Source organism: Camelus bactrianus, chromosome 25 (genome assembly GCF_048773025.1).
Source record: "Camelus bactrianus isolate YW-2024 breed Bactrian camel chromosome 25, ASM4877302v1, whole genome shotgun sequence".
NCBI classification, from domain to species: domain Eukaryota; kingdom Metazoa; phylum Chordata; class Mammalia; order Artiodactyla; family Camelidae; genus Camelus; species Camelus bactrianus.
This window is the reverse complement of record NC_133563.1, coordinates 39,626,150-39,650,506: the sequence shown is the minus strand read 5'-3', so window position 1 is coordinate 39,650,506 and position 24,357 is coordinate 39,626,150.

Below are 24,357 nucleotides of genomic sequence, written 5' to 3'. Positions count from 1 at the left end.
ACAAAATGTATATATTTAGGCTTGATTCCAAAAGCACATACAGGCATTTTAGCTATGAGAACCCTGCTGCAGCTATGCTAGGCTATTGAAAAGCAGGTGTTCTTCTATCAGTGATGAGAACGCTTAATCATCCGATCATGTTGGGTAAAGCAATTTAACACAACCAAGTGTGCACCCCCAAAATATCGTGCACCCGGGGCTTGACTGAAGAGAAAGACGGTCCACAAAATCTATGTCTTAAAGTCTTTCACGACTTTTAGAGTTCAGGTCACTGTCTGACATAATATTTACCTATACTCTCTTGAAAAACTGAGGGCTAGTACATATTCAAGTTCAGTCAAAGATTCCTCTCTCTTACCACACTCCCTTCACCCCAGACAAGACATAAACTCAGCATATGCTGCATCTAGGGGAAGGTCATCATTTCTTTGTGTGAGCTAAGTATCCAATTCCTAACTATTTTAGGCGAGAGTATTTGACCTTTAAGGAGTTCACTGTTGTTCACAGAGGGTTAAGATGGAGGAACTCTGATTCTAGGAGGGGCTTGCTCTTCTCCTACTGGCTTCATTGCAGCTCAGGTTCTGATCCGTTAAAATGGATGCCTGAGTGGAGGGGAGGGAAGAGCAAATGCTTGATAGCAAGGCCCAAACCTGGGAAATGGCTTACCTGGGCTTGGTGCATTTTGGTCTGAATGGTTTGTAAATGCCCTTTGGGACCTGTGGATTCTCATGACCTCTTCCAAAACATGAGCGCTTTTATCATCTCTGCCATCTCTTCTCTTTTAGACGTCAGGAATCGTGGAGCCGTTCTTGGAGCAGTGAATTGAGTGACTTTCTCAAGTGCACGTTGACACTCCGAATGTTTCTGCCAGTATCACAGAGGTTCAGTAGGTCTCATGAATGTCTTTCGAGCCTGGTATTCTCTAGAGATGTCTCCATGCCGGTATTCTCCATTGTAGCGGAACAACTCTCATCAATATGTTCGCATCTCTCTTCAATCCGTGCAGCCAGCTTTTCTGCCAGCTTCTCTTCGTGTCTCCCATAAAGTCGACTTCAACAGGACTGGGCAAGTCTGAAAGTACCTCGGAGCCTCACCAGGAAGCTGATGACAGGCAGATCTTCCACTGTCTGCCCTTTCAGGTTCTGGAAACTTACCCGTGAACTTAGGTCTTTGGTCAGCAGCATTATCTTTAACTTACATAGCGTTCCGAAAAAAAGAACTAAGCCGAACTCCACAAAGGGTGGCAGCCCCTCCATCACACTGATCCACCCACAGAATTCTGCCCAGTTACCTTGGATCCACCAGCCACAACAAGCCTCGCGGTACACACCAAGATTCCACCTAGAATCCAACCGGTAACTGGCATCCCCAATGGTTGCTGAATATTGTCAGTGTTGGGGGAGGGGCTGCATCAAACGAGAGGTTCCTAAGTTAAATGTGATTCTATCCACTAGCGTGCCATTGTCCTTTTATCTTCCCTCTTTCCTTTGGTTCATATCTGTATATACAGTACAAACGGAGGGAAGTGTGTCCAGTTTTAGTTTATGGTTTCACACGTCTTGAAACTTTCTAACAGCTCACAGTACACAGAGACCCCACTAAAGGAAACTCATGTTTGTGTAATATCCATTCACCCAGAATACATATTCGTCAGTTGCTTTCTGCTGAAACACCCACGCTCTCAGAAAATGGATCCATTTTTTTCATGGGGGCTGAAATTCCGAGAAATGAAACCAATCCCAATGTGCACTTTACTGTCTGTCTCGTTTGCTATTAGTTCAGTTTTGCAGAGCTACTTGTCTTTGTTATAGGCTTATGCCGTTTCTTCTCTACTTACGGTAGAATATGACATTCATTCTTGCTGTTGGAAGAATTGTAAGACTATATCACGGACTATGACCAAATCTTATTCAAAATCGGAATTTCGGTTAGGTCAAGATATGCTCTTTTGAATCAATATTTATGAATATTAATGCACGCGTCTGTGTTCTGAATACAAGTGTGTTGAGTATATTTAAGCTGCGATACTGGATCGATGCGTGCTGAATGATCCTTGACATCACTTTGAGTATTTTGTTTTGAATACTCATGGTTTCTCTGGTATATGTCAGCCAACCGTACCGTTTTGGTGTCGGTTTTTTTGTTTGATTGTTTGTTTGTTTGCTTGTGGTTGGTTTTGCAAACACATTAGGCCATGCATCACTCCGTTTGCTTCAATCAGAGGGTCATATATGTGAATCACATAAGATAGTGCTTAAAATCACCTATGATTTCCTGCTACCCTCTCCCATCTTATGGCTTTGATGTCCTCCTTGCCTCCTTCTTGTTTCTTGTTTGTAACGAACGCTCTTCGTGCACTTCCAATAATGGTTTTTCTTATTTCCATTTCATCTTGCTACTTTTCTATTCAGGGTAGAATTCTCAATCTTTCTTTTAGGAGAATTTTTAACTGCTGAATTCTTTTAAGCTTTGCTGGTCTGTGAATTTCCCTAGCTCTGCCGTTATTAGAAATGGCAGTCATGTGGCATAGGCTACCCATGATTACAGCTTTTACTCATTCAGGATATGGCCTATGTCCTTGCACTCCTCCCTGTACTGCAATATTTCTGCCGAGATATGAGCTGAAAGCCCACTGGAGGTTCTGTTGTGACTAAATTGATTTCCTCTAGATGCATTTTAAATCACTGGGGTGATCATGAACTTTGTTGATTTGAATTATACAGCTGCAAGTAGGTCTATTTGGATTCCAACTCCTTTGGACGCTGTGTAGTTCCTGAAATCGTATAGATGATGCTTTCTTGTCTTTCAGCAAGTTTCAGTCTGACTTTTCTACAATTATCTTTTCAGGCTTTTTTTTTTTTAATCTTGCATTTCCATCTGGGACTCTTACGAATTATACTCTTTCATGCTTTGTCTTACCCCAGGCTTCAACAGCAATTTTTGCATTGGTTTGCACTACTTTTTCTATGTATTTTTTTGATCGAGGGTTTTTTGTTCCCCTGTCTTCACAGTCTTTCACGAGTCCATCTGCATTATGAAGTATGCTTTGGAATGACTTTAGCCCTGGTATTGTCTCATCCTTGGGTTTTCTGATATTATTTGCTCGTTTTTAGAATATCTCTTCCCCTTTCCTGGTGTACTGCCTTTTGTGATTCTGAGACACGGTTGTACTTCATGTTTTCCTCACCTCAGTTTTCAATACTTGCTCTGGTAGCGTTTTGCAGTCTAGATGTTTGAAAGCTTATTTTTTGGGCCTTCAAATTCTTTGGAACTGAAAATGGTACTTCCTGTTTATTTTACTCTACTTCTTTATCTCTACTGGTCAAGTAATATCAGGTATCTAATGTAGATTTATAGGGCTTTGTTAAGTGAAAATTTTAGACCATTGGGTGTACAAAGTTCCATGATATTTCTGTGAGGACAATTTTCCCTAGGCATTGGTGCCATGTCCTGTTCCTGTGTGTGTTGTCTGGTATATCTCTAATTGCTGGTGTTGCCTTTGTTGTGATGAGCACACCATATTATTTCAATTAGTAAAACTTCGTTTTATTGCACTTAACTCACAATTCTGAAAGTGCAGTGTACACTTCCTCTTCTGGAAATGAAGCTTAAAGTTTTTCAGCTCGGCATTCTGCTGTACGTCATATTGGAGTCTTTCCAAAACAGCAAACTGAGAGTGCGCTTGTGCTTTCTATTGCCATGGGAATGTCCCAAAGTTACCAGTTCTTCCCAGAGCTTCTCTGTCTACAGAAACACCAGTGGAAACATATGTATGGATGTCATATATCAGGGACTGCTGGAATGATCCCGCAGACCGACCTTTGTGTCCTCTGGGCAGTACCACGTCAGTGCCATCCAAAATGTAGCATCTGCATTTGGGAGATAATGCTGAAGGAAATGCTTCAACTTCTCACGTTGTGGACTTTGACCACTCTTCCTTGATCCCTCATCCTTGGGTCATGGGTGCACGAATGCAACCACAGAGCTGTACCGAATTCTCTTCCTCAAACCAATCCGTAACCCCTGTCCAGGTTCTGACTGTAGCAGATCCTAAAAGTTTTAAGACTGATTTAAAATCCAAGGGCCACTGAATCCCTCAGACCAGATGCACGGATTCTCTAGTGGAGCCCCACACGTGCTCTATTGGCAAAATGCCAAATTGATCCTGGGCCTGCAAGATGCAGTGGATGTGGCCATGGCACATATCGAAAAACTCAACCTCACACGCCAATGTGGTTGCTTTCTTCCTGGGGTAACATGTCGGTTTGCTCTCTTGATAGAACCCACCAAACCCCACAGTGCACTCCAGATCCCTGAGACTCAGCGTGTGCCATTATCTGTAGCTCTATACCTCATTTTCCGCTTCACTTTCTAGCTCAAATTTGGCAGATCGGATCTTGGTCTCAGAATCAATTGTGGGGATATTTTGTGCTGATTTCTATGAGTTATGTCAGCCAAGCATCTGCTGTGCACTCTTCTAACACTCAGCGCATTACCTACAGTCCCATGTGTGCTGTCTGCTTGAGAGTGTGCGTCCAAGTAAAACAGAGTTTCACATTTGCTGCTCCATCAGCAGAGGTCAGATCCTGCACAGATTTCCATTCTCTACTTTGTCTTATCCTGCTTCCAGGTTATCTGAGGCCTCAGCCTGTCTTTGGAAGTAACAGACCACTCTTCAGAAAGTGTCCTGTGCCAAGGGATGGGTGAGTGGAAGTTTACATTGCTGTGTACATGGGAGGGAGTGAGCGCAGGTTGCACTGGTTCTCTGCCAACTGGGCATCGATAAATCAACACTTTCCAGATGTAATTCACAGAAATGTGATGTTTGTTTAGCTCTGTTTTACATAAAGCCATGGTTGGAGGGATTGCCCGAAGACTCCAAATTTGACATTGTGTTGATAACACAGTTGCAGTTTTTAGGAAGTTTAATAGAATTGATTTACATGTTTTGGGATTTATATGAAAATGAAGTTAGTGTTTGAAACGTACTAAATTTACCTAGAAGTCAGACTTGTCAATTTTTGTAACATCATGTCAGCTCTAAGAAAAATGTAGACAGATAGAAAGTAAAATCGCAGTCCAAAATGTTGAAGGGGACATGTCAACTCTTTACTGTTGAAGCCTCCAACACCAACAGGAAACATGAAGAACCTATTGAAACCATGAAATAACCGAGAACCTGGGTTTCCATTGTGCATGTGGTGCCCTATATTCCCAATGAGACATACTGGCCAATGTTGGCATTTCAAGGGGTAACATTCCTCTCTAGGAAAGTACAAGAAAAACCAAACAAAATGTATATATTTAGGCTTGATTCCAAAAGCACATACAGGCATTTTAGCTATGAGAACCCTGCTGCAGCTATGCTAGGCTATTGAAAAGCAGGTGTTCTTCTATCAGTGATGAGAACGCTTAATCATCCGATCATGTTGGGTAAAGCAATTTAACACAACCAAGTGTGCACCCCCAAAATATCGTGCACCCAGGGCTTGACTGAAGAGAAAGACGGTCCACAAAATCTATGTCTTAAAGTCTTTCACGACTTTTAGAGTTCAGGTCACTGTCTGACATAATATTTACCTATACTCTCTTGAAAAACTGAGGGCTAGTACATATTCAAGTTCAGTCAAAGATTCCTCTCTCTTACCACACTCCCTTCACCCCAGACAAGACATAAACTCAGCATATGCTGCATCTAGGGGAAGGTCATCATTTCTTTGTGTGAGCTAAGTATCCAATTCCTAACTATTTTAGGCGAGAGTATTTGACCTTTAAGGAGTTCACTGTTGTTCACAGAGGGTTAAGATGGAGGAACTCTGATTCTAGGAGGGGCTTGCTCTTCTCCTACTGGCTTCATTGCAGCTCAGGTTCTGATCCGTTAAAATGGATGCCTGAGTGGAGGGGAGGGAAGAGCAAATGCTTGATAGCAAGGCCCAAACCTGGGAAATGGCTTACCTGGGCTTGGTGCATTTTGGTCTGAATGGTTTGTAAATGCCCCTTGGGACCTGTGGATTCTCATGACCTCTTCCAAAACATGAGCGCTTTTATCATCTCTGCCATCTCTTCTCTTTTAGACGTCAGGAATCGTGGAGCCGTTCTTGGAGCAGTGAATTGAGTGACTTTCTCAAGTGCACGTTGACACTCCGAATGTTTCTGCCAGTATCACAGAGGTTCAGTAGGTCTCATGAATGTCTTTCGAGCCTGGTATTCTCTAGAGATGTCTCCATGCCGGTATTCTCCATTGTAGCGGAACAACTCTCATCAATATGTTCGCATCTCTCTTCAATCCGTGCAGCCAGCTTTTCTGCCAGCTTCTCTTCGTGTCTCCCATAAAGTCGACTTCAACAGGACTGGGCAAGTCTGAAAGTACCTCGGAGCCTCACCAGGAAGCTGATGACAGGCAGATCTTCCACTGTCTGCCCTTTCAGGTTCTGGAAACTTACCCGTGAACTTAGGTCTTTGGTCAGCAGCATTATCTTTAACTTACATAGCGTTCCGAAAAAAAGACCTAAGCCAAACTCCACAAAGGGTGGCAGCCCCTCCATCACACTGATCCACCCACAGAATTCTGCCCAGTTACCTTGGATCCACCAGCCACAACAAGCCTCGCGGTACACACCAAGATTCCACCTAGAATCCAACCGGTAACTGCCATCCCCAATGGTTGCTGAATATTGTCAGTGTTGGGGGAGGGGCTGCATCAAACGAGAGGTTCCTAAGTTAAATGTGATTCTATCCACTAGCGTGCCATTGTCCTTTTATCTTCCCTCTTTCCTTTGGTTCATATCTGTATATACAGAACAAACGGAGGGAAGTGTGTCAACTTTTAGTTTATGGTTTCACACGTCTTGAAACTTTCTAACAGCTCACAGTACACAGAGACCCCACTAAAGGAAACTCATGTTTGTGTAATATCCATTCACCCAGAATACATATCCGTCAGTTGCTTTCTGCTGAAACACCCACGCTCTCAGAAAATGGATCCATTTGTTTCATGGGGGCTGAAATTCCGAGAAATGAAACCAATCCCAATGTGCACTTTACTGTCTGTCTCGTTTGCTCTTAGTACAGTTTTGCAGAGCTACTTGTCTTTGTTATAGGCTTATGCCGTTTCTTCTCTACTTAGGGTAGAATATGACATTCATTCTTGCTGTTGGAAGAATTGTAAGACTATATCACGGACTATGACCAAATCTTATTCAAAATCGGAATTTCGGTTAGGTCAAGATATGCTCTTTTGAATCAATATTTATGAATATTAATGCACGCGTCTGTGTTCTGAATACAAGTGTGTTGAGTATATTTAAGCTGCGATACTGGGTCGATGCGTGCTGAATGATCCTTGACATCACTTTGAGTATTTTGTTTTGAATACTCATGGTTTCTCTGGTATATGTCAGCCAACCGTACCGTTTTGGTGTCGGTTTTTTTGTTTGATTGTTTGTTTGTTTGCTTGTGGTTGGTTTTGCAAACACATTAGGCCATGCATCACTCCGTTTGCTTCAATCAGAGAGTCATATATGTGAATCACTTAAGATAGTGCTTAAAATCACCTATGATTTCCTGCTACCCTCTCCCATCTTATGGCTTTGATGTCCTCCTTGCCTCCTTCTTGTTTCTTGTTTGTAACGAACGCTCATCGTGCACTTCCAATAATGGTTTTTCTTATTTCCATTTCATCTTGCTACTTTTCTATTCAGGGTAGAATTCTCAATCTTTCTTTTAGGATAAGTTTTGAACTGCTGAATTCTTTTAAGCTTTGCTGGTCTGTGAATTTCCCTAGCTCTGCCGTTATTAGAAATGGCAGTCATGTGGCATAGGCTACCCATGATTACAGCTTTTACTCATTCAGGATATGGCCTATGTCCTTGCACTCCTCCCTGTACTGCAATATTTCTGCCGAGATATGAGCTGAAAACCCACTGGAGTTTCTGTTGTGACTAAATTGATTTCCTCTAGATGCATTTTAAATCACTGGGGTGATCATGAACTTTGTTGATTTGAATTATACAGCTGCAAGTAGGTCTATTTGGATTCCAACTCCTTTGGACGCTGTGTAGTTCCTGAAATCGTATAGATGATGCTTTCTTGTCTTTCAGCAAGTTTCAGTCTGACTTTTCTACAATTATCTTTTCAGGCTTTTTTTTTTTTAATCTTGCATTTCCATCTGGGACTCTTACGAATTATACTCTTTCATGCTTTGTCTTACCCCAGGCTTCAACAGCAATTTTTGCATTGGTTTGCACTACTTTTTCTATGTATTTTTTTGATCGAGGGTTTTTTGTTCCCCTGTCTTCACAGTCTTTCACGAGTCCATCTGCATTATGAAGTCTGCTTTGGAATGACTTTAGCCCTGGTATTGTCTCATCCTTGGGTTTTCTGATATTATTTGCTCGTTTTTAGAATATCTCTTCCCCTTTCCTGGTGTACTGCCTTTTGTGATTCTGAGACACGGTTGTACTTCATGTTTTCCTCACCTCAGTTTTCAATACTTGCTCTGGTAGCGTTTTGCAGTCTAGATGTTTGAAAGCTTATTTTTTGGGCCTTCAAATTCTTTGGAACTGAAAATGGTACTTCCTGTTTATTTTACTCTACTTCTTTATCTCTACTGGTCAAGTAATATCAGGTATCTAATGTAGATTTATAGGGCTTTGTTAAGTGAAAATTTTAGACCATTGGGTGTACAAAGTTCCATGATATTTCTGTGAGGACAATTTTCCCTAGGCATTGGTGCCATGTCCTGTTCCTGTGTGTGTTGCCTGGTATATCTCTAATTGCTGGTGTTGCCTTTGTTGTGATGAGCACACCATATTATTTCAATTAGTAAAACTTCGTTTTATTGCACTTACCTCACAATTCTGAAAGTGCAGTGTACACTTCCTCTTCTGGAAATGAAGCTTAAAGTTTTTCAGCTCGGCATTCTGCTGTACGTCATATTGGAGTCTTTCCAAAACAGCAAACTGAGAGTGCGCTTGTGCTTTCTATTGCCATGGGAATGTCCCAAAGTTACCAGTTCTTCCCAGAGCTTCTCTGTCTACAGAAACACCAGTGGAAACATATGTATGGATGTCATATATCAGGGACTGCTGGAATGATCCCGCAGACCGACCTTTGTGTCCTCTGGGCAGTACCACGTCAGTGCCATCCAAAATGTAGCATCTGCATTTGGGAGATAATGCTGAAGGAAATGCTTCAACTTCTCACGTTGTGGACTTTGACCACTCTTCCTTGATCCCTCATCCTTGGGTCATGGGTGCACGAATGCAACCACAGAGCTGTACCGAATTCTCTTCCTCAAACCAATCCGTAACCCCTGTCCAGGTTCTGACTGTAGCAGATACTAAAAGTTTTAAGACTGATTTAAAATCCAAGGGCCACTGAATCCCTCAGACCAGATGCACGGATTCTCTAGTGGAGCCCCACACGTGCTCTATTGGCAAAATGCCAAATTGATCCTGGGCCTGCAAGATGCAGTGGATGTGGCCATGGCACATATCGAAAAACTCAACCTCACACGCCAATGTGGTTGCTTTCTTCCTGGGGTAACATGTCGGTTTGCTCTCTTGATAGAACCCACCAAACCCCACAGTGCACTCCAGATCCCTGAGACTCAGCGTGTGCCATTATCTGTAGCTCTATACCTCATTTTCCGCTTCACTTTCTAGCTCAAATTTGGCAGATCGGATCTTGGTCTCAGAATCAATTGTGGGGATATTTTGTGCTGATTTCTATGAGTTATGTCAGCCAAGCATCTGCTGTGCACTCTTCTAACACTCAGCGCATTACCTACAGTCCCATGTGTGCTGTCTGCTTGAGAGTGTGCGTCCAAGTAAAACAGAGTTTCACATTTGCTGCTCCATCAGCAGAGGTCAGATCCTGCATAGATTTCCATTCTCTACTTTGCCTTATCCTGCTTCCAGGTTATCTGAGGCCTCAGCCTGTCTTTGGAAGTAACAGACCACTCTTCAGAAAGTGTCCTGTGCCAAGGGATGGGTGAGTGGAAGTTTACATTGCTGTGTACATGGGAGGGAGTGAGCGCAGGTTGCGCTGGTTCTCTGCCAACTGGGCATCGATAAATCAACACTTTCCAGATGTAATTCACAGAAATGTGATGTTTGTTTAGCTCTGTTTTACATAAAGCCATGGTTGGAGGGATTGCCCGAAGACTCCAAATTTGACATTGTGTTGATAACACAGTTGCAGTTTTTAGGAAGTTTAATAGAATTGATTTACATGTTTTGGGATTTATATGAAAATGAAGTTAGTGTTTGAAACGTACTAAATTTACCTAGAAGTCAGACTTGTCAATTTTTGTAACATCATGTCAGCTCTAAGAAAAATGTAGACAGATAGAAAGTAAAATCGCAGTCCAAAATGTTGAAGGGGACATGTCAACTCTTTACTGTTGAAGCCTCCAACACCAACAGGAAACATGAAGAACCTATTGAAACCATGAAATAACCGAGAACCTGGGTTTCCATTGTGCATGTGGTGCCCTATATTCCCAATGAGACATACTGGCCAATGTTGGCATTTCAAGGGGTAACATTCCTCTCTAGGAAAGTACAAGAAAAACCAAACAAAATGTATATATTTAGGCTTGATTCCAAAAGCACATACAGGCATTTTAGCTATGAGAACCCTGCTGCAGCTATGCTAGGCTATTGAAAAGCAGGTGTTCTTCTATCAGTGATGAGAACGCTTAATCATCCGATCATGTTGGGTAAAGCAATTTAACACAACCAAGTGTGCACCCCCAAAATATCGTGCACCCGGGGCTTGACTGAAGAGAAAGACGGTCCACAAAATCTATGTCTTAAAGTCTTTCACGACTTTTAGAGTTCAGGTCACTGTCTGACATAATATTTACCTATACTCTCTTGAAAAACTGAGGGCTAGTACATATTCAAGTTCAGTCAAAGATTCCTCTCTCTTACCACACTCCCTTCACCCCAGACAAGACATAAACTCAGCATATGCTGCATCTAGGGGAAGGTCATCATTTCTTTGTGTGAGCTAAGTATCCAATTCCTAACTATTTTAGGCGAGAGTATTTGACCTTTAAGGAGTTCACTGTTGTTCACAGAGGGTTAAGATGGAGGAACTCTGATTCTAGGAGGGGCTTGCTCTTCTCCTACTGGCTTCATTGCAGCTCAGGTTCTGATCCGTTAAAATGGATGCCTGAGTGGAGGGGAGGGAAGAGCAAATGCTTGATAGCAAGGCCCAAACCTGGGAAATGGCTTACCTGGGCTTGGTGCATTTTGGTCTGAATGGTTTGTAAATGCCCCTTGGGACCTGTGGATTCTCATGACCTCTTCCAAAACATGAGCGCTTTTATCATCTCTGACATCTCTTCTCTTTTAGACGTCAGGAATCGTGGAGCCGTTCTTGGAGCAGTGAATTGAGTGACTTTCTCAAGTGCACGTTGACACTCCGAATGTTTCTGCCAGTATCACAGAGGTTCAGTAGGTCTCATGAATGTCTTTCGAGCCTGGTATTCTCTAGAGATGTCTCCATGCCGGTATTCTCCATTGTAGCGGAACAACTCTCATCAATATGTTCGCATCTCTCTTCAATCCGTGCAGCCAGCTTTTCTGCCAGCTTCTCTTCGTGTCTCCCATAAAGTCGACTTCAACAGGACTGGGCAAGTCTGAAAGTACCTCGGAGCCTCACCAGGAAGCTGATGACAGGCAGATCTTCCACTGTCTGCCCTTTCAGGTTCTGGAAACTTACCCGTGAACTTAGGTCTTTGGTTAGCAGCATTATCTTTAACTTACATAGCGTTCCGAAAAAAAGACCTAAGCCAAACTCCACAAAGGGTGGCAGCCCCTCCATCACACTGATCCACCCACAGAATTCTGCCCAGTTACCTTGGATCCACCAGCCACAACAAGCCTCGCGGTACACACCAAGATTCCACCTAGAATCCAACCGGTAACTGCCATCCCCAATGGTTGCTGAATATTGTCAGTGTTGGGGGAGGGGCTGCATCAAACGAGAGGTTCCTAAGTTAAATGTGATTCTATCCACTAGCGTGCCATTGTCCTTTTATCTTCCCTCTTTCCTTTGGTTCATATCTGTATATACAGAACAAACGGAGGGAAGTGTGTCCACTTTTAGTTTATGGTTTCACACGTCTTGAAACTTTCTAACAGCTCACAGTACACAGAGACCCCACTAAAGGAAACTCATGTTTGTGTAATATCCATTCACCCAGAATACATATCCGTCAGTTGCTTTCTGCTGAAACACCCACGCTCTCAGAAAATGGATCCATTTGTTTCATGGGGGCTGAAATTCCGAGAAATGAAACCAATCCCAATGTGCACTTTACTGTCTGTCTCGTTTGCTCTTAGTACAGTTTTGCAGAGCTACTTGTCTTTGTTATAGGCTTATGCCGTTTCTTCTCTACTTAGGGTAGAATATGACATTCATTCTTGCTGTTGGAAGAATTGTAAGACTATATCACGGACTATGACCAAATCTTATTCAAAATCGGAATTTCGGTTAGGTCAAGATATGCTCTTTTGAATCAATATTTATGAATATTAATGCACGCGTCTGTGTTCTGAATACAAGTGTGTTGAGTATATTTAAGCTGCGATACTGGGTCGATGCGTGCTGAATGATCCTTGACATCACTTTGAGTATTTTGTTTTGAATACTCATGGTTTCTCTGGTATATGTCAGCCAACCGTACCGTTTTGGTGTCGGTATTTTTGTTTGATTGTTTGTTTGTTTGCTTGTGGTTGGTTTTGCAAACACATTAGGCCATGCATCACTCCGTTTGCTTCAATCAGAGAGTCATATATGTGAATCACTTAAGATAGTGCTTAAAATCACCTATGATTTCCTGCTACCCTCTCCCATCTTATGGCTTTGATGTCCTCCTTGCCTCCTTCTTGTTTCTTGTTTGTAACGAACGCTCTTCGTGCACTTCCAATAATGGTTTTTCTTATTTCCATTTCATCTTGCTACTTTTCTATTCAGGGTAGAATTCTCAATCTTTCTTTTAGGATAAGTTTTGAACTGCTGAATTCTTTTAAGCTTTGCTGGTCTGTGAATTTCCCTAGCTCTGCCGTTATTAGAAATGGCAGTCATGTGGCATAGGCTACCCATGATTACAGCTTTTACTCATTCAGGATATGGCCTATGTCCTTGCACTCCTCCCTGTACTGCAATATTTCTGCCGAGATATGAGCTGAAAGCCCACTGGAGGTTCTGTTGTGACTAAATTGATTTCCTCTAGATGCATTTTAAATCACTGGGGTGATCATGAACTTTGTTGATTTGAATTATACAGCTGCAAGTAGGTCTATTTGGATTCCAACTCCTTTGGACGCTGTGTAGTTCCTGAAATCGTATAGATGATGCTTTCTTGTCTTTCAGCAAGTTTCAGTCTGACTTTTCTACAATTATCTTTTCAGGCTTTTTTTTTTTTTAATCTTGCATTTCCATCTGGGACTCTTACGAATTATACTCTTTCATGCTTTGTCTTACCCCAGGCTTCAACAGCAATTTTTGCATTGGTTTGCACTACTTTTTCTATGTATTTTTTTGATCGAGGGTTTTTTGTTCCCCTGTCTTCACAGTCTTTCACGAGTCCATCTGCATTATGAAGTCTGCTTTGGAATGACTTTAGCCCTGGTATTGTCTCATCCTTGGGTTTTCTGATATTATTTACTCGTTTTTAGAATATCTCTTCCCCTTTCCTGGTGTACTGCCTTTTGTGATTCTGAGACACGGTTGTACTTCATGTTTTCCTCACCTCAGTTTTCAATACTTGCTCTGGTAGCGTTTTGCAGTCTAGATGTTTGAAAGCTTATTTTTTGGGCCTTCAAATTCTTTGGAACTGAAAATGGTACTTCCTGTTTATTTTACTCTACTTCTTTATCTCTACTGGTCAAGTAATATCAGGTATCTAATGTAGATTTATAGGGCTTTGTTAAGTGAAAATTTTAGACCATTGGGTGTACAAAGTTCCATGATATTTCTGTGAGGACAATTTTCCCTAGGCATTGGTGCCATGTCCTGTTCCTGTGTGTGTTGCCTGGTATATCTCTAATTGCTGGTGTTGCCTTTGTTGTGATGAGCACACCATATTATTTCAATTAGTAAAACTTCGTTTTATTGCACTTACCTCACAATTCTGAAAGTGCAGTGTACACTTCCTCTTCTGGAAATGAAGCTTAAAGTTTTTCAGCTCGGCATTCTGCTGTACGTCATATTGGAGTCTTTCCAAAACAGCAAACTGAGAGTGCGCTTGTGCTTTCTATTGCCATGGGAATGTCCCAAAGTTACCAGTTCTTCCCAGAGCTTCTCTGTCTACAGAAACACCAGTGGAAACATATGTATGGATGTCATATATCAGGGACTGCTGGAATGATCCCGCAGACCGACCTTTGTGTCCTCTGGGCAGTACCACGTCAGTGCCATCCAAAATGTAGCATCTGCATTTGGGAGATAATGCTGAAGGAAATGCTTCAACTTCTCACGTTGTGGACTTTGACCACTCTTCCTTGATCCCTCATCCTTGGGTCATGGGTGCACGAATGCAACCACAGAGCTGTACCGAATTCTCTTCCTCAAACCAATCCGTAACCCCTGTCCAGGTTCTGACTGTAGCAGATACTAAAAGTTTTAAGACTGATTTAAAATCCAAGGGCCACTGAATCCCTCAGACCAGATGCACGGATTCTCTAGTGGAGCCCCACACGTGCTCTATTGGCAAAATGCCAAATTGATCCTGGGCCTGCAAGATGCAGTGGATGTGGCCATGGCACATATCGAAAAACTCAACCTCACACGCCAATGTGGTTGCTTTCTTCCTGGGGTAACATGTCGGTTTGCTCTCTTGATAGAACCCACCAAACCCCACAGTGCACTCCAGATCCCTGAGACTCAGCGTGTGCCATTATCTGTAGCTCTATACCTCATTTTCCGCTTCACTTTCTAGCTCAAATTTGGCAGATCGGATCTTGGTCTCAGAATCAATTGTGGGGATATTTTGTGCTGATTTCTATGAGTTATGTCAGCCAAGCATCTGCTGTGCACTCTTCTAACACTCAGCGCATTACCTACAGTCCCATGTGTGCTGTCTGCTTGAGAGTGTGCGTCCAAGTAAAACAGAGTTTCACATTTGCTGCTCCATCAGCAGAGGTCAGATCCTGCATAGATTTCCATTCTCTACTTTGCCTTATCCTGCTTCCAGGTTATCTGAGGCCTCAGCCTGTCTTTGGAAGTAACAGACCACTCTTCAGAAAGTGTCCTGTGCCCAGGGATGGGTGAGTGGAAGTTTACATTGCTGTGTACATGGGAGGGAGTGAGCGCAGGTTGCACTGGTTCTCTGCCAACTGGGCATCGATAAATCAACACTTTCCAGATGTAATTCACAGAAATGTGATGTTTGTTTAGCTCTGTTTTACATAAAGCCATGGTTGGAGGGATTGCCCGAAGACTCCAAATTTGACATTGTGTTGATAACACAGTTGCAGTTTTTAGGAAGTTTAATAGAATTGATTTACATGTTTTGGGATTTATATGAAAATGAAGTTAGTGTTTGAAACGTACTAAATTTACCTAGAAGTCAGACTTGTCAATTTTTGTAACATCATGTCAGCTCTAAGAAAAATGTAGACAGATAGAAAGTAAAATCGCAGTCCAAAATGTTGAAGGGGACATGTCAACTCTTTACTGTTGAAGCCTCCAACACCAACAGGAAACATGAAGAACCTATTGAAACCATGAAATAACCGAGAACCTGGGTTTCCATTGTGCATGTGGTGCCCTATATTCCCAATGAGACATACTGGCCAATGTTGGCATTTCAAGGGGTAACATTCCTCTCTAGGAAAGTACAAGAAAAACCAAACAAAATGTATATATTTAGGCTTGATTCCAAAAGCACATACAGGCATTTTAGCTATGAGAACCCTGCTGCAGCTATGCTAGGCTATTGAAAAGCAGGTGTTCTTCTATCAGTGATGAGAACGCTTAATCATCCGATCATGTTGGGTAAAGCAATTTAACACAACCAAGTGTGCACCCCCAAAATATCGTGCACCCGGGGCTTGACTGAAGAGAAAGACGGTCCACAAAATCTATGTCTTAAAGTCTTTCACGACTTTTAGAGTTCAGGTCACTGTCTGACATAATATTTACCTATACTCTCTTGAAAAACTGAGGGCTAGTACATATTCAAGTTCAGTCAAAGATTCCTCTCTCTTACCACACTCCCTTCACCCCAGACAAGACATAAACTCAGCATATGCTGCATCTAGGGGAAGGTCATCATTTCTTTGTGTGAGCTAAGTATCCAATTCCTAACTATTTTAGGCGAGAGTATTTGACCTTTAAGGAGTTCACTGTTGTTCACAGAGGGTTAAGATGGAGGAACTCTGATTCTAGGAGGGGCTTGCTCTTCTCCTACTGGCTTCATTGCAGCTCAGGTTCTGATCCGTTAAAATGGATGCCTGAGTGGAGGGGAGGGAAGAGCAAATGCTTGATAGCAAGGCCCAAACCTGGGAAATGGCTTACCTGGGCTTGGTGCATTTTGGTCTGAATGGTTTGTAAATGCCCCTTGGGACCTGTGGATTCTCATGACCTCTTCCAAAACATGAGCGCTTTTATCATCTCTGACATCTCTTCTCTTTTAGACGTCAGGAATCGTGGAGCCGTTCTTGGAGCAGTGAATTGAGTGACTTTCTCAAGTGCACGTTGACACTCCGAATGTTTCTGCCAGTATCACAGAGGTTCAGTAGGTCTCATGAATGTCTTTCGAGCCTGGTATTCTCTAGAGATGTCTCCATGCCGGTATTCTCCATTGTAGCGGAACAACTCTCATCAATATGTTCGCATCTCTCTTCAATCCGTGCAGCCAGCTTTTCTGCCAGCTTCTCTTCGTGTCTCCCATAAAGTCGACTTCAACAGGACTGGGCAAGTCTGAAAGTACCTCGGAGCCTCACCAGTAAGCTGATGACAGGCAGATCTTCCACTGTCTGCCCTTTCAGGTTCTGGAAACTTACCCGTGAACTTAGGTCTTTGGTTAGCAGCATTATCTTTAACTTACATAGCGTTCCGAAAAAAAGACCTAAGCCAAACTCCACAAAGGGTGGCAGCCCCTCCATCACACTGATCCACCCACAGAATTCTGCCCAGTTACCTTGGATCCACCAGCCACAACAAGCCTCGCGGTACACACCAAGATTCCACCTAGAATCCAACCGGTAACTGCCATCCCCAATGGTTGCTGAATATTGTCAGTGTTGGGGGAGGGGCTGCATCAAACGAGAGGTTCCTAAGTTAAATGTGATTCTATCCACTAGCGTGCCATTGTCCTTTTATCTTCCCTCTTTCCTTTGGTTCATATCTGTATATACAGAACAAACGGAGGGAAGTGTGTCCACTTTTAGTTTATGGTTTCACACGTCTTGAAACTTTCTAACAGCTCACAGTACACAGAGACCCCACTAAAGGAAACTCATGTTTGTGTAATATCCATTCACCCAGAATACATATCCGTCAGTTGCTTTCTGCTGAAACACCCACGCTCTCAGAAAATGGATCCATTTGTTTCATGGGGGCTGAAATTCCGAGAAATGAAACCAATCCCAATGTGCACTTTACTGTCTGTCTCGTTTGCTCTTAGTACAGTTTTGCAGAGCTACTTGTCTTTGTTATAGGCTTATGCCGTTTCTTCTCTACTTAGGGTAGAATATGACATTCATTCTTGCTGTTGGAAGAATTGTAAGACTATATCACGGACTATGACCAAATCTTATTCAAAATCGGCATTTGGGTTAGGTCACGATATGCTCTTTTGAATCAATATTTATGAATATTAATGCACGCGTCTGTGTTCTGAATACAAGTGTGTTGAGTATATTTAAGCTGCGATACTGGGTCGATGCGTGCTGAATGATCCTTGACATCACTTTGAGTATTTTGTTTTGAATACTCATGGTTTCTCTGGTATATGTCAGCCAACCGTACCGTTTTGGTGTCGGTTTTTTTGTTTGATTGTTTGTTTGTTTGCTTGTGGTTGGTTTTGCAAACACATTAGGCCATGCATCACTCCGTTTGCTTCAATCAGAGAGTCATATATGTGAATCACTTAAGATAGTGCTTAAAATCACCTATGATTTCCTGCTACCCTCTCCCATCTTATGGCTTTGATGTCCTCCTTGCCTCCTTCTTGTTTCTTGTTTGTAACGAACGCTCTTCGTGCACTTCCAATAATGGTTTTTCTTATTTCCATTTCATCTTGCTACTTTTCTATTCAGGGTAGAATTCTCAATCTTTCTTTTAGGATAAGTTTTGAACTGCTGAATTCTTTTAAGCTTTGCTGGTCTGTGAATTTCCCTAGCTCTACCGTTATTAGAAATGGCAGTCATGTGGCATAGGCTACCCATGATTACAGCTTTTACTCATTCAGGATATGGCCTATGTCCTTGCACTCCTCCCTGTACTGCAATATTTCTGCCGAGATATGAGCTGAAAACCCACTGGAGGTTCTGTTGTGACTAAATTGATTTCCTCTAGATGCATTTTAAATCACTGGGGTGATCATGAACTTTGTTGATTTGAATTATACAGCTGCAAGTAGGTCTATTTGGATTCCAACTCCTTTGGACGCTGTGTAGTTCCTGAAATCGTATAGATGATGCTTTCTTGTCTTTCAGCAAGTTTCAGTCTGACTTTTCTACAATTATCTTTTCAGGCTTTTTTTTTTTTAATCTTGCATTTCCATCTGGGACTCTTACGAATTATACTCTTTCATGCTTTGTCTTACCCCAGGCTTCAACAGCAATTTTTGCATTGGTTTGCACTACTTTTTCTATGTATTTTTTTGATCGAGGGTTTTTTGTTCCCCTGTCTTCACAGTCTTTCACGAGTCCATCTGCATTATGAAGTCTGCTTTGGAATGACTTTAGCCCTGGTATTGTCTCATCCTTGGGTTTTCTGATATTATTTGCTCGTTTTTAGAATATCTCTTCCCCTTTCCTGGTGTACTGCCTTTTGTGATTCTGAGACACGGTTGTACTTCATGTTTTCCTCACCTCAGTTTTCAATACTTGCTCTGGTAGCGTTTTGCAGTCTAGATGTTTGAAAGCTTATTTTTTGGGCCTTCAAATTCTTTGGAACTGAAAATGGTACTTCCTGTTTATTTTACTCTACTTCTTTATCTCTACTGGTCAAGTAATATCAGGTATCTAATGTAGATTTATAGGGCTTTGTTAAGTGAAAATTTTAGACCATTGGGTGTACAAAGTTCCATGATATTTCTGTGAGGACAATTTTCCCTAGGCATTGGTGCCATGTCCTGTTCCTGTGTGTGTTGCCTGGTATATCTCTAATTGCTGGTGTTGCCTTTGTTGTGATGAGCACACCATATTATTTCAATTAGTAAAACTTCGTTTTATTGCACTTACCTCACAATTCTGAAAGTGCAGTGTACACTTCCTCTTCTGGAAATGAAGCTTAAAGTTTTTCAGCTCGGCATTCTGCTGTACGTCATATTGGAGTCTTTCCAAAACAGCAAACTGAGAGTGCGCTTGTGCTTTCTATTGCCATGGGAATGTCCCAAAGTTACCAGTTCTTCCCAGAGCTTCTCTGTCTACAGAAACACCAGTGGAAACATATGTATGGATGTCATATATCAGGGACTGCTGGAATGATCCCTCAGACCGACCTTTGTGTCCTCTGGGCAGTACCACGTCAGTGCCATCCAAAATGTAGCATCTGCATTTGGGAGATAATGCTGAAGGAAATGCTTCAACTTCTCACGTTGTGGACTTTGACCACTCTTCCTTGATCCCTCATCCTTGGGTCATGGGTGCACGAATGCAACCACAGAGCTGTACCGAATTCTCTTCCTCAAACCAATCCGTAACCCCTGTCCAGGTTCTGACTGTAGCAGATACTAAAAGTTTTAAGACTGATTTAAAATCCAAGGGCCACTGAATCCCTCAGACCAGATGCACGGATTCTCTAGTGGAGCCCCACACGTGCTCTATTGGCAAAATGCCAAATTGATCCTGGGCCTGCAAGATGCAGTGGATGTGGCCATGGCACATATCGAAAAACTCAACCTCACACGCCAATGTGGTTGCTTTCTTCCTGGGGTAACATGTCGGTTTGCTCTCTTGATAGAACCCACCAAACCCCACAGTGCACTCCAGATCCCTGAGACTCAGCGTGTGCCATTATCTGTAGCTCTATACCTCATTTTCCGCTTCACTTTCTAGCTCAAATTTGGCAGATCGGATCTTGGTCTCAGAATCAATTGTGGGGATATTTTGTGCTGATTTCTATGAGTTATGTCAGCCAAGCATCTGCTGTGCACTCTTCTAACACTCAGCACATTACCTACAGTCCCATGTGTGCTGTCTGCTTGAGAGTGTGCGTCCAAGTAAAACAGAGTTTCACATTTGCTGCTCCATCAGCAGAGGTCAGATCCTGCATAGATTTCCATTCTCTACTTTGCCTTATCCTGCTTCCAGGTTATCTGAGGCCTCAGCCTGTCTTTGGAAGTAACAGACCACTCTTCAGAAAGTGTCCTGTGCCAAGGGATGGGTGAGTGGAAGTTTACATTGCTGTGTACATGGGAGGGAGTGAGCGCAGGTTGCACTGGTTCTCTGCCAACTGGGCATCGATAAATCAACACTTTCCAGATGTAATTCACAGAAATGTGATGTTTGTTTAGCTCTGTTTTACATAAAGCCATGGTTGGAGGGATTGCCCGAAGACTCCAAATTTGACATTGTGTTGATAACACAGTTGCAGTTTTTAGGAAGTTTAATAGAATTGATTTACATGTTTTGGGATTTATATGAAAATGAAGTTAGTGTTTGAAACGTACTAAATTTACCTAGAAGTCAGACTTGTCAATTTTTGTAACATCATGTCAGCTCTAAGAAAAATGTAGACAGATAGAAAGTAAAATCGCAGTCCAAAATGTTGAAGGGGACATGTCAACTCTTTACTGTTGAAGCCTCCAACACCAACAGGAAACATGAAGAACCTATTGAAACCATGAAATAACCGAGAACCTGGGTTTCCATTGTGCATGTGGTGCCCTATATTCCCAATGAGACATACTGGCCAATGTTGGCATTTCAAGGGGTAACATTCCTCTCTAGGAAAGTACAAGAAAAACCAAACAAAATGTATATATTTAGGCTTGATTCCAAAAGCACATACAGGCATTTTAGCTATGAGAACCCTGCTGCAGCTATGCTAGGCTATTGAAAAGCAGGTGTTCTTCTATCAGTGATGAGAACGCTTAATCATCCGATCATGTTGGGTAAAGCAATTTAACACAACCAAGTGTGCACCCCCAAAATATCGTGCACCCGGGGCTTGACTGAAGAGAAAGACGGTCCACAAAATCTATGTCTTAAAGTCTTTCACGACTTTTAGAGTTCAGGTCACTGTCTGACATAATATTTACCTATACTCTCTTGAAAAACTGAGGGCTAGTACATATTCAAGTTCAGTCAAAGATTCCTCTCTCTTACCACACTCCCTTCACCCCAGACAAGACATAAACTCAGCATATGCTGCATCTAGGGGAAGGTCATCATTTCTTTGTGTGAGCTAAGTATCCAATTCCTAACTATTTTAGGCGAGAGTATTTGACCTTTAAGGAGTTCACTGTTGTTCACAGAGGGTTAAGATGGAGGAACTCTGATTCTAGGAGGGGCTTGCTCTTCTCCTACTGGCTTCATTGCAGCTCAGGTTCTGATCCGTTAAAATGGATGCCTGAGTGGAGGGGAGGGAAGAGCAAATGCTTGATAGCAAGGCCCAAACCTGGGAAATGGCTTACCTGGGCTTGGTGCATTTTGGTCTGAATGGTTTGTAAATGCCCCTTGGGACCTGTGGATTCTCATGACCTCTTCCAAAACATGAGCGCTTTTATCATCTCTGCCATCTCTTCTCTTTTAGACGTCAGGAATCGTGGAGCCGTTCTTGGAGCAGTGAATTGAGTGACTTTCTCAAGTGCACGTTGACACTCCGAATGTTTCTGCCAGTATCACAGAGGTTCAGTAGGTCTCATGAATGTCTTTCGAGCCTGGTATTCTCTAGAGATGTCTCCATGCCGGTATTCTCCATTGTAGCGGAACAACTCTCATCAATATGTTCGCATCTCTCTTCAATCCGTGCAGCCAGCTTTTCTGCCAGCTTCTCTTCGTGTCTCCCATAAAGTCGACTTCAACAGGACTGGGCAAGTCTGAAAGTACCTCGGAGCCTCACCAGGAAGCTGATGACAGGCAGATCTTCCACTGTCTGCCCTTTCAGGTTCTGGAAACTTACCCGTGAACTTAGGTCTTTGGTTAGCAGCATTATCTTTAACTTACATAGCGTTCCGAAAAAAAGACCTAAGCCAAACTCCACAAAGGGTGGCAGCCCCTCCATCACACTGATCCACCCACAGAATTCTGCCCAGTTACCTTGGATCCACCAGCCACAACAAGCCTCGCGGTACACACCAAGATTCCACCTAGAATCCAACCGGTAACTGCCATCCCCAATGGTTGCTGAATATTGTCAGTGTTGGGGGAGGGGCTGCATCAAACGAGAGGTTCCTAAGTTAAATGTGATTCTATCCACTAGCGTGCCATTGTCCTTTTATCTTCCCTCTTTCCTTTGGTTCATATCTGTATATACAGAACAAACGGAGGGAAGTGTGTCCACTTTTAGTTTATGGTTTCACACGTCTTGAAACTTTCTAACAGCTCACAGTACACAGAGACCCCACTAAAGGAAACTCATGTTTGTGTAATATCCATTCACCCAGAATACATATCCGTCAGTTGCTTTCTGCTGAAACACCCACGCTCTCAGAAAATGGATCCATTTGTTTCATGGGGGCTGAAATTCCGAGAAATGAAACCAATCCCAATGTGCACTTTACTGTCTGTCTCGTTTGCTCTTAGTACAGTTTTGCAGAGCTACTTGTCTTTGTTATAGGCTTATGCCGTTTCTTCTCTACTTAGGGTAGAATATGACATTCATTCTTGCTGTTGGAAGAATTGTAAGACTATATCACGGACTATGACCAAATCTTATTCAAAATCGGCATTTGGGTTAGGTCACGATATGCTCTTTTGAATCAATATTTATGAATATTAATGCACGCGTCTGTGTTCTGAATACAAGTGTGTTGAGTATATTTAAGCTGCGATACTGGGTCGATGCGTGCTGAATGATCCTTGACATCACTTTGAGTATTTTGTTTTGAATACTCATGGTTTCTCTGGTATATGTCAGCCAACCGTACCGTTTTGGTGTCGGTTTTTTTGTTTGATTGTTTGTTTGTTTGCTTGTGGTTGGTTTTGCAAACACATTAGGCCATGCATCACTCCGTTTGCTTCAATCAGAGAGTCATATATGTGAATCACTTAAGATAGTGCTTAAAATCACCTATGATTTCCTGCTACCCTCTCCCATCTTATGGCTTTGATGTCCTCCTTGCCTCCTTCTTGTTTCTTGTTTGTAACGAACGCTCTTCGTGCACTTCCAATAATGGTTTTTCTTATTTCCATTTCATCTTGCTACTTTTCTATTCAGGGTAGAATTCTCAATCTTTCTTTTAGGATAAGTTTTGAACTGCTGAATTCTTTTAAGCTTTGCTGGTCTGTGAATTTCCCTAGCTCTACCGTTATTAGAAATGGCAGTCATGTGGCATAGGCTACCCATGATTACAGCTTTTACTCATTCAGGATATGGCCTATGTCCTTGCACTCCTCCCTGTACTGCAATATTTCTGCCGAGATATGAGCTGAAAACCCACTGGAGGTTCTGTTGTGACTAAATTGATTTCCTCTAGATGCATTTTAAATCACTGGGGTGATCATGAACTTTGTTGATTTGAATTATACAGCTGCAAGTAGGTCTATTTGGATTCCAACTCCTTTGGACGCTGTGTAGTTCCTGAAATCGTATAGATGATGCTTTCTTGTCTTTCAGCAAGTTTCAGTCTGACTTTTCTACAATTATCTTTTCAGGCTTTTTTTTTTTTAATCTTGCATTTCCATCTGGGACTCTTACGAATTATACTCTTTCATGCTTTGTCTTACCCCAGGCTTCAACAGCAATTTTTGCATTGGTTTGCACTACTTTTTCTATGTATTTTTTTGATCGAGGGTTTTTTGTTCCCCTGTCTTCACAGTCTTTCACGAGTCCATCTGCATTATGAAGTCTGCTTTGGAATGACTTTAGCCCTGGTATTGTCTCATCCTTGGGTTTTCTGATATTATTTGCTCGTTTTTAGAATATCTCTTCCCCTTTCCTGGTGTACTGCCTTTTGTGATTCTGAGACACGGTTGTACTTCATGTTTTCCTCACCTCAGTTTT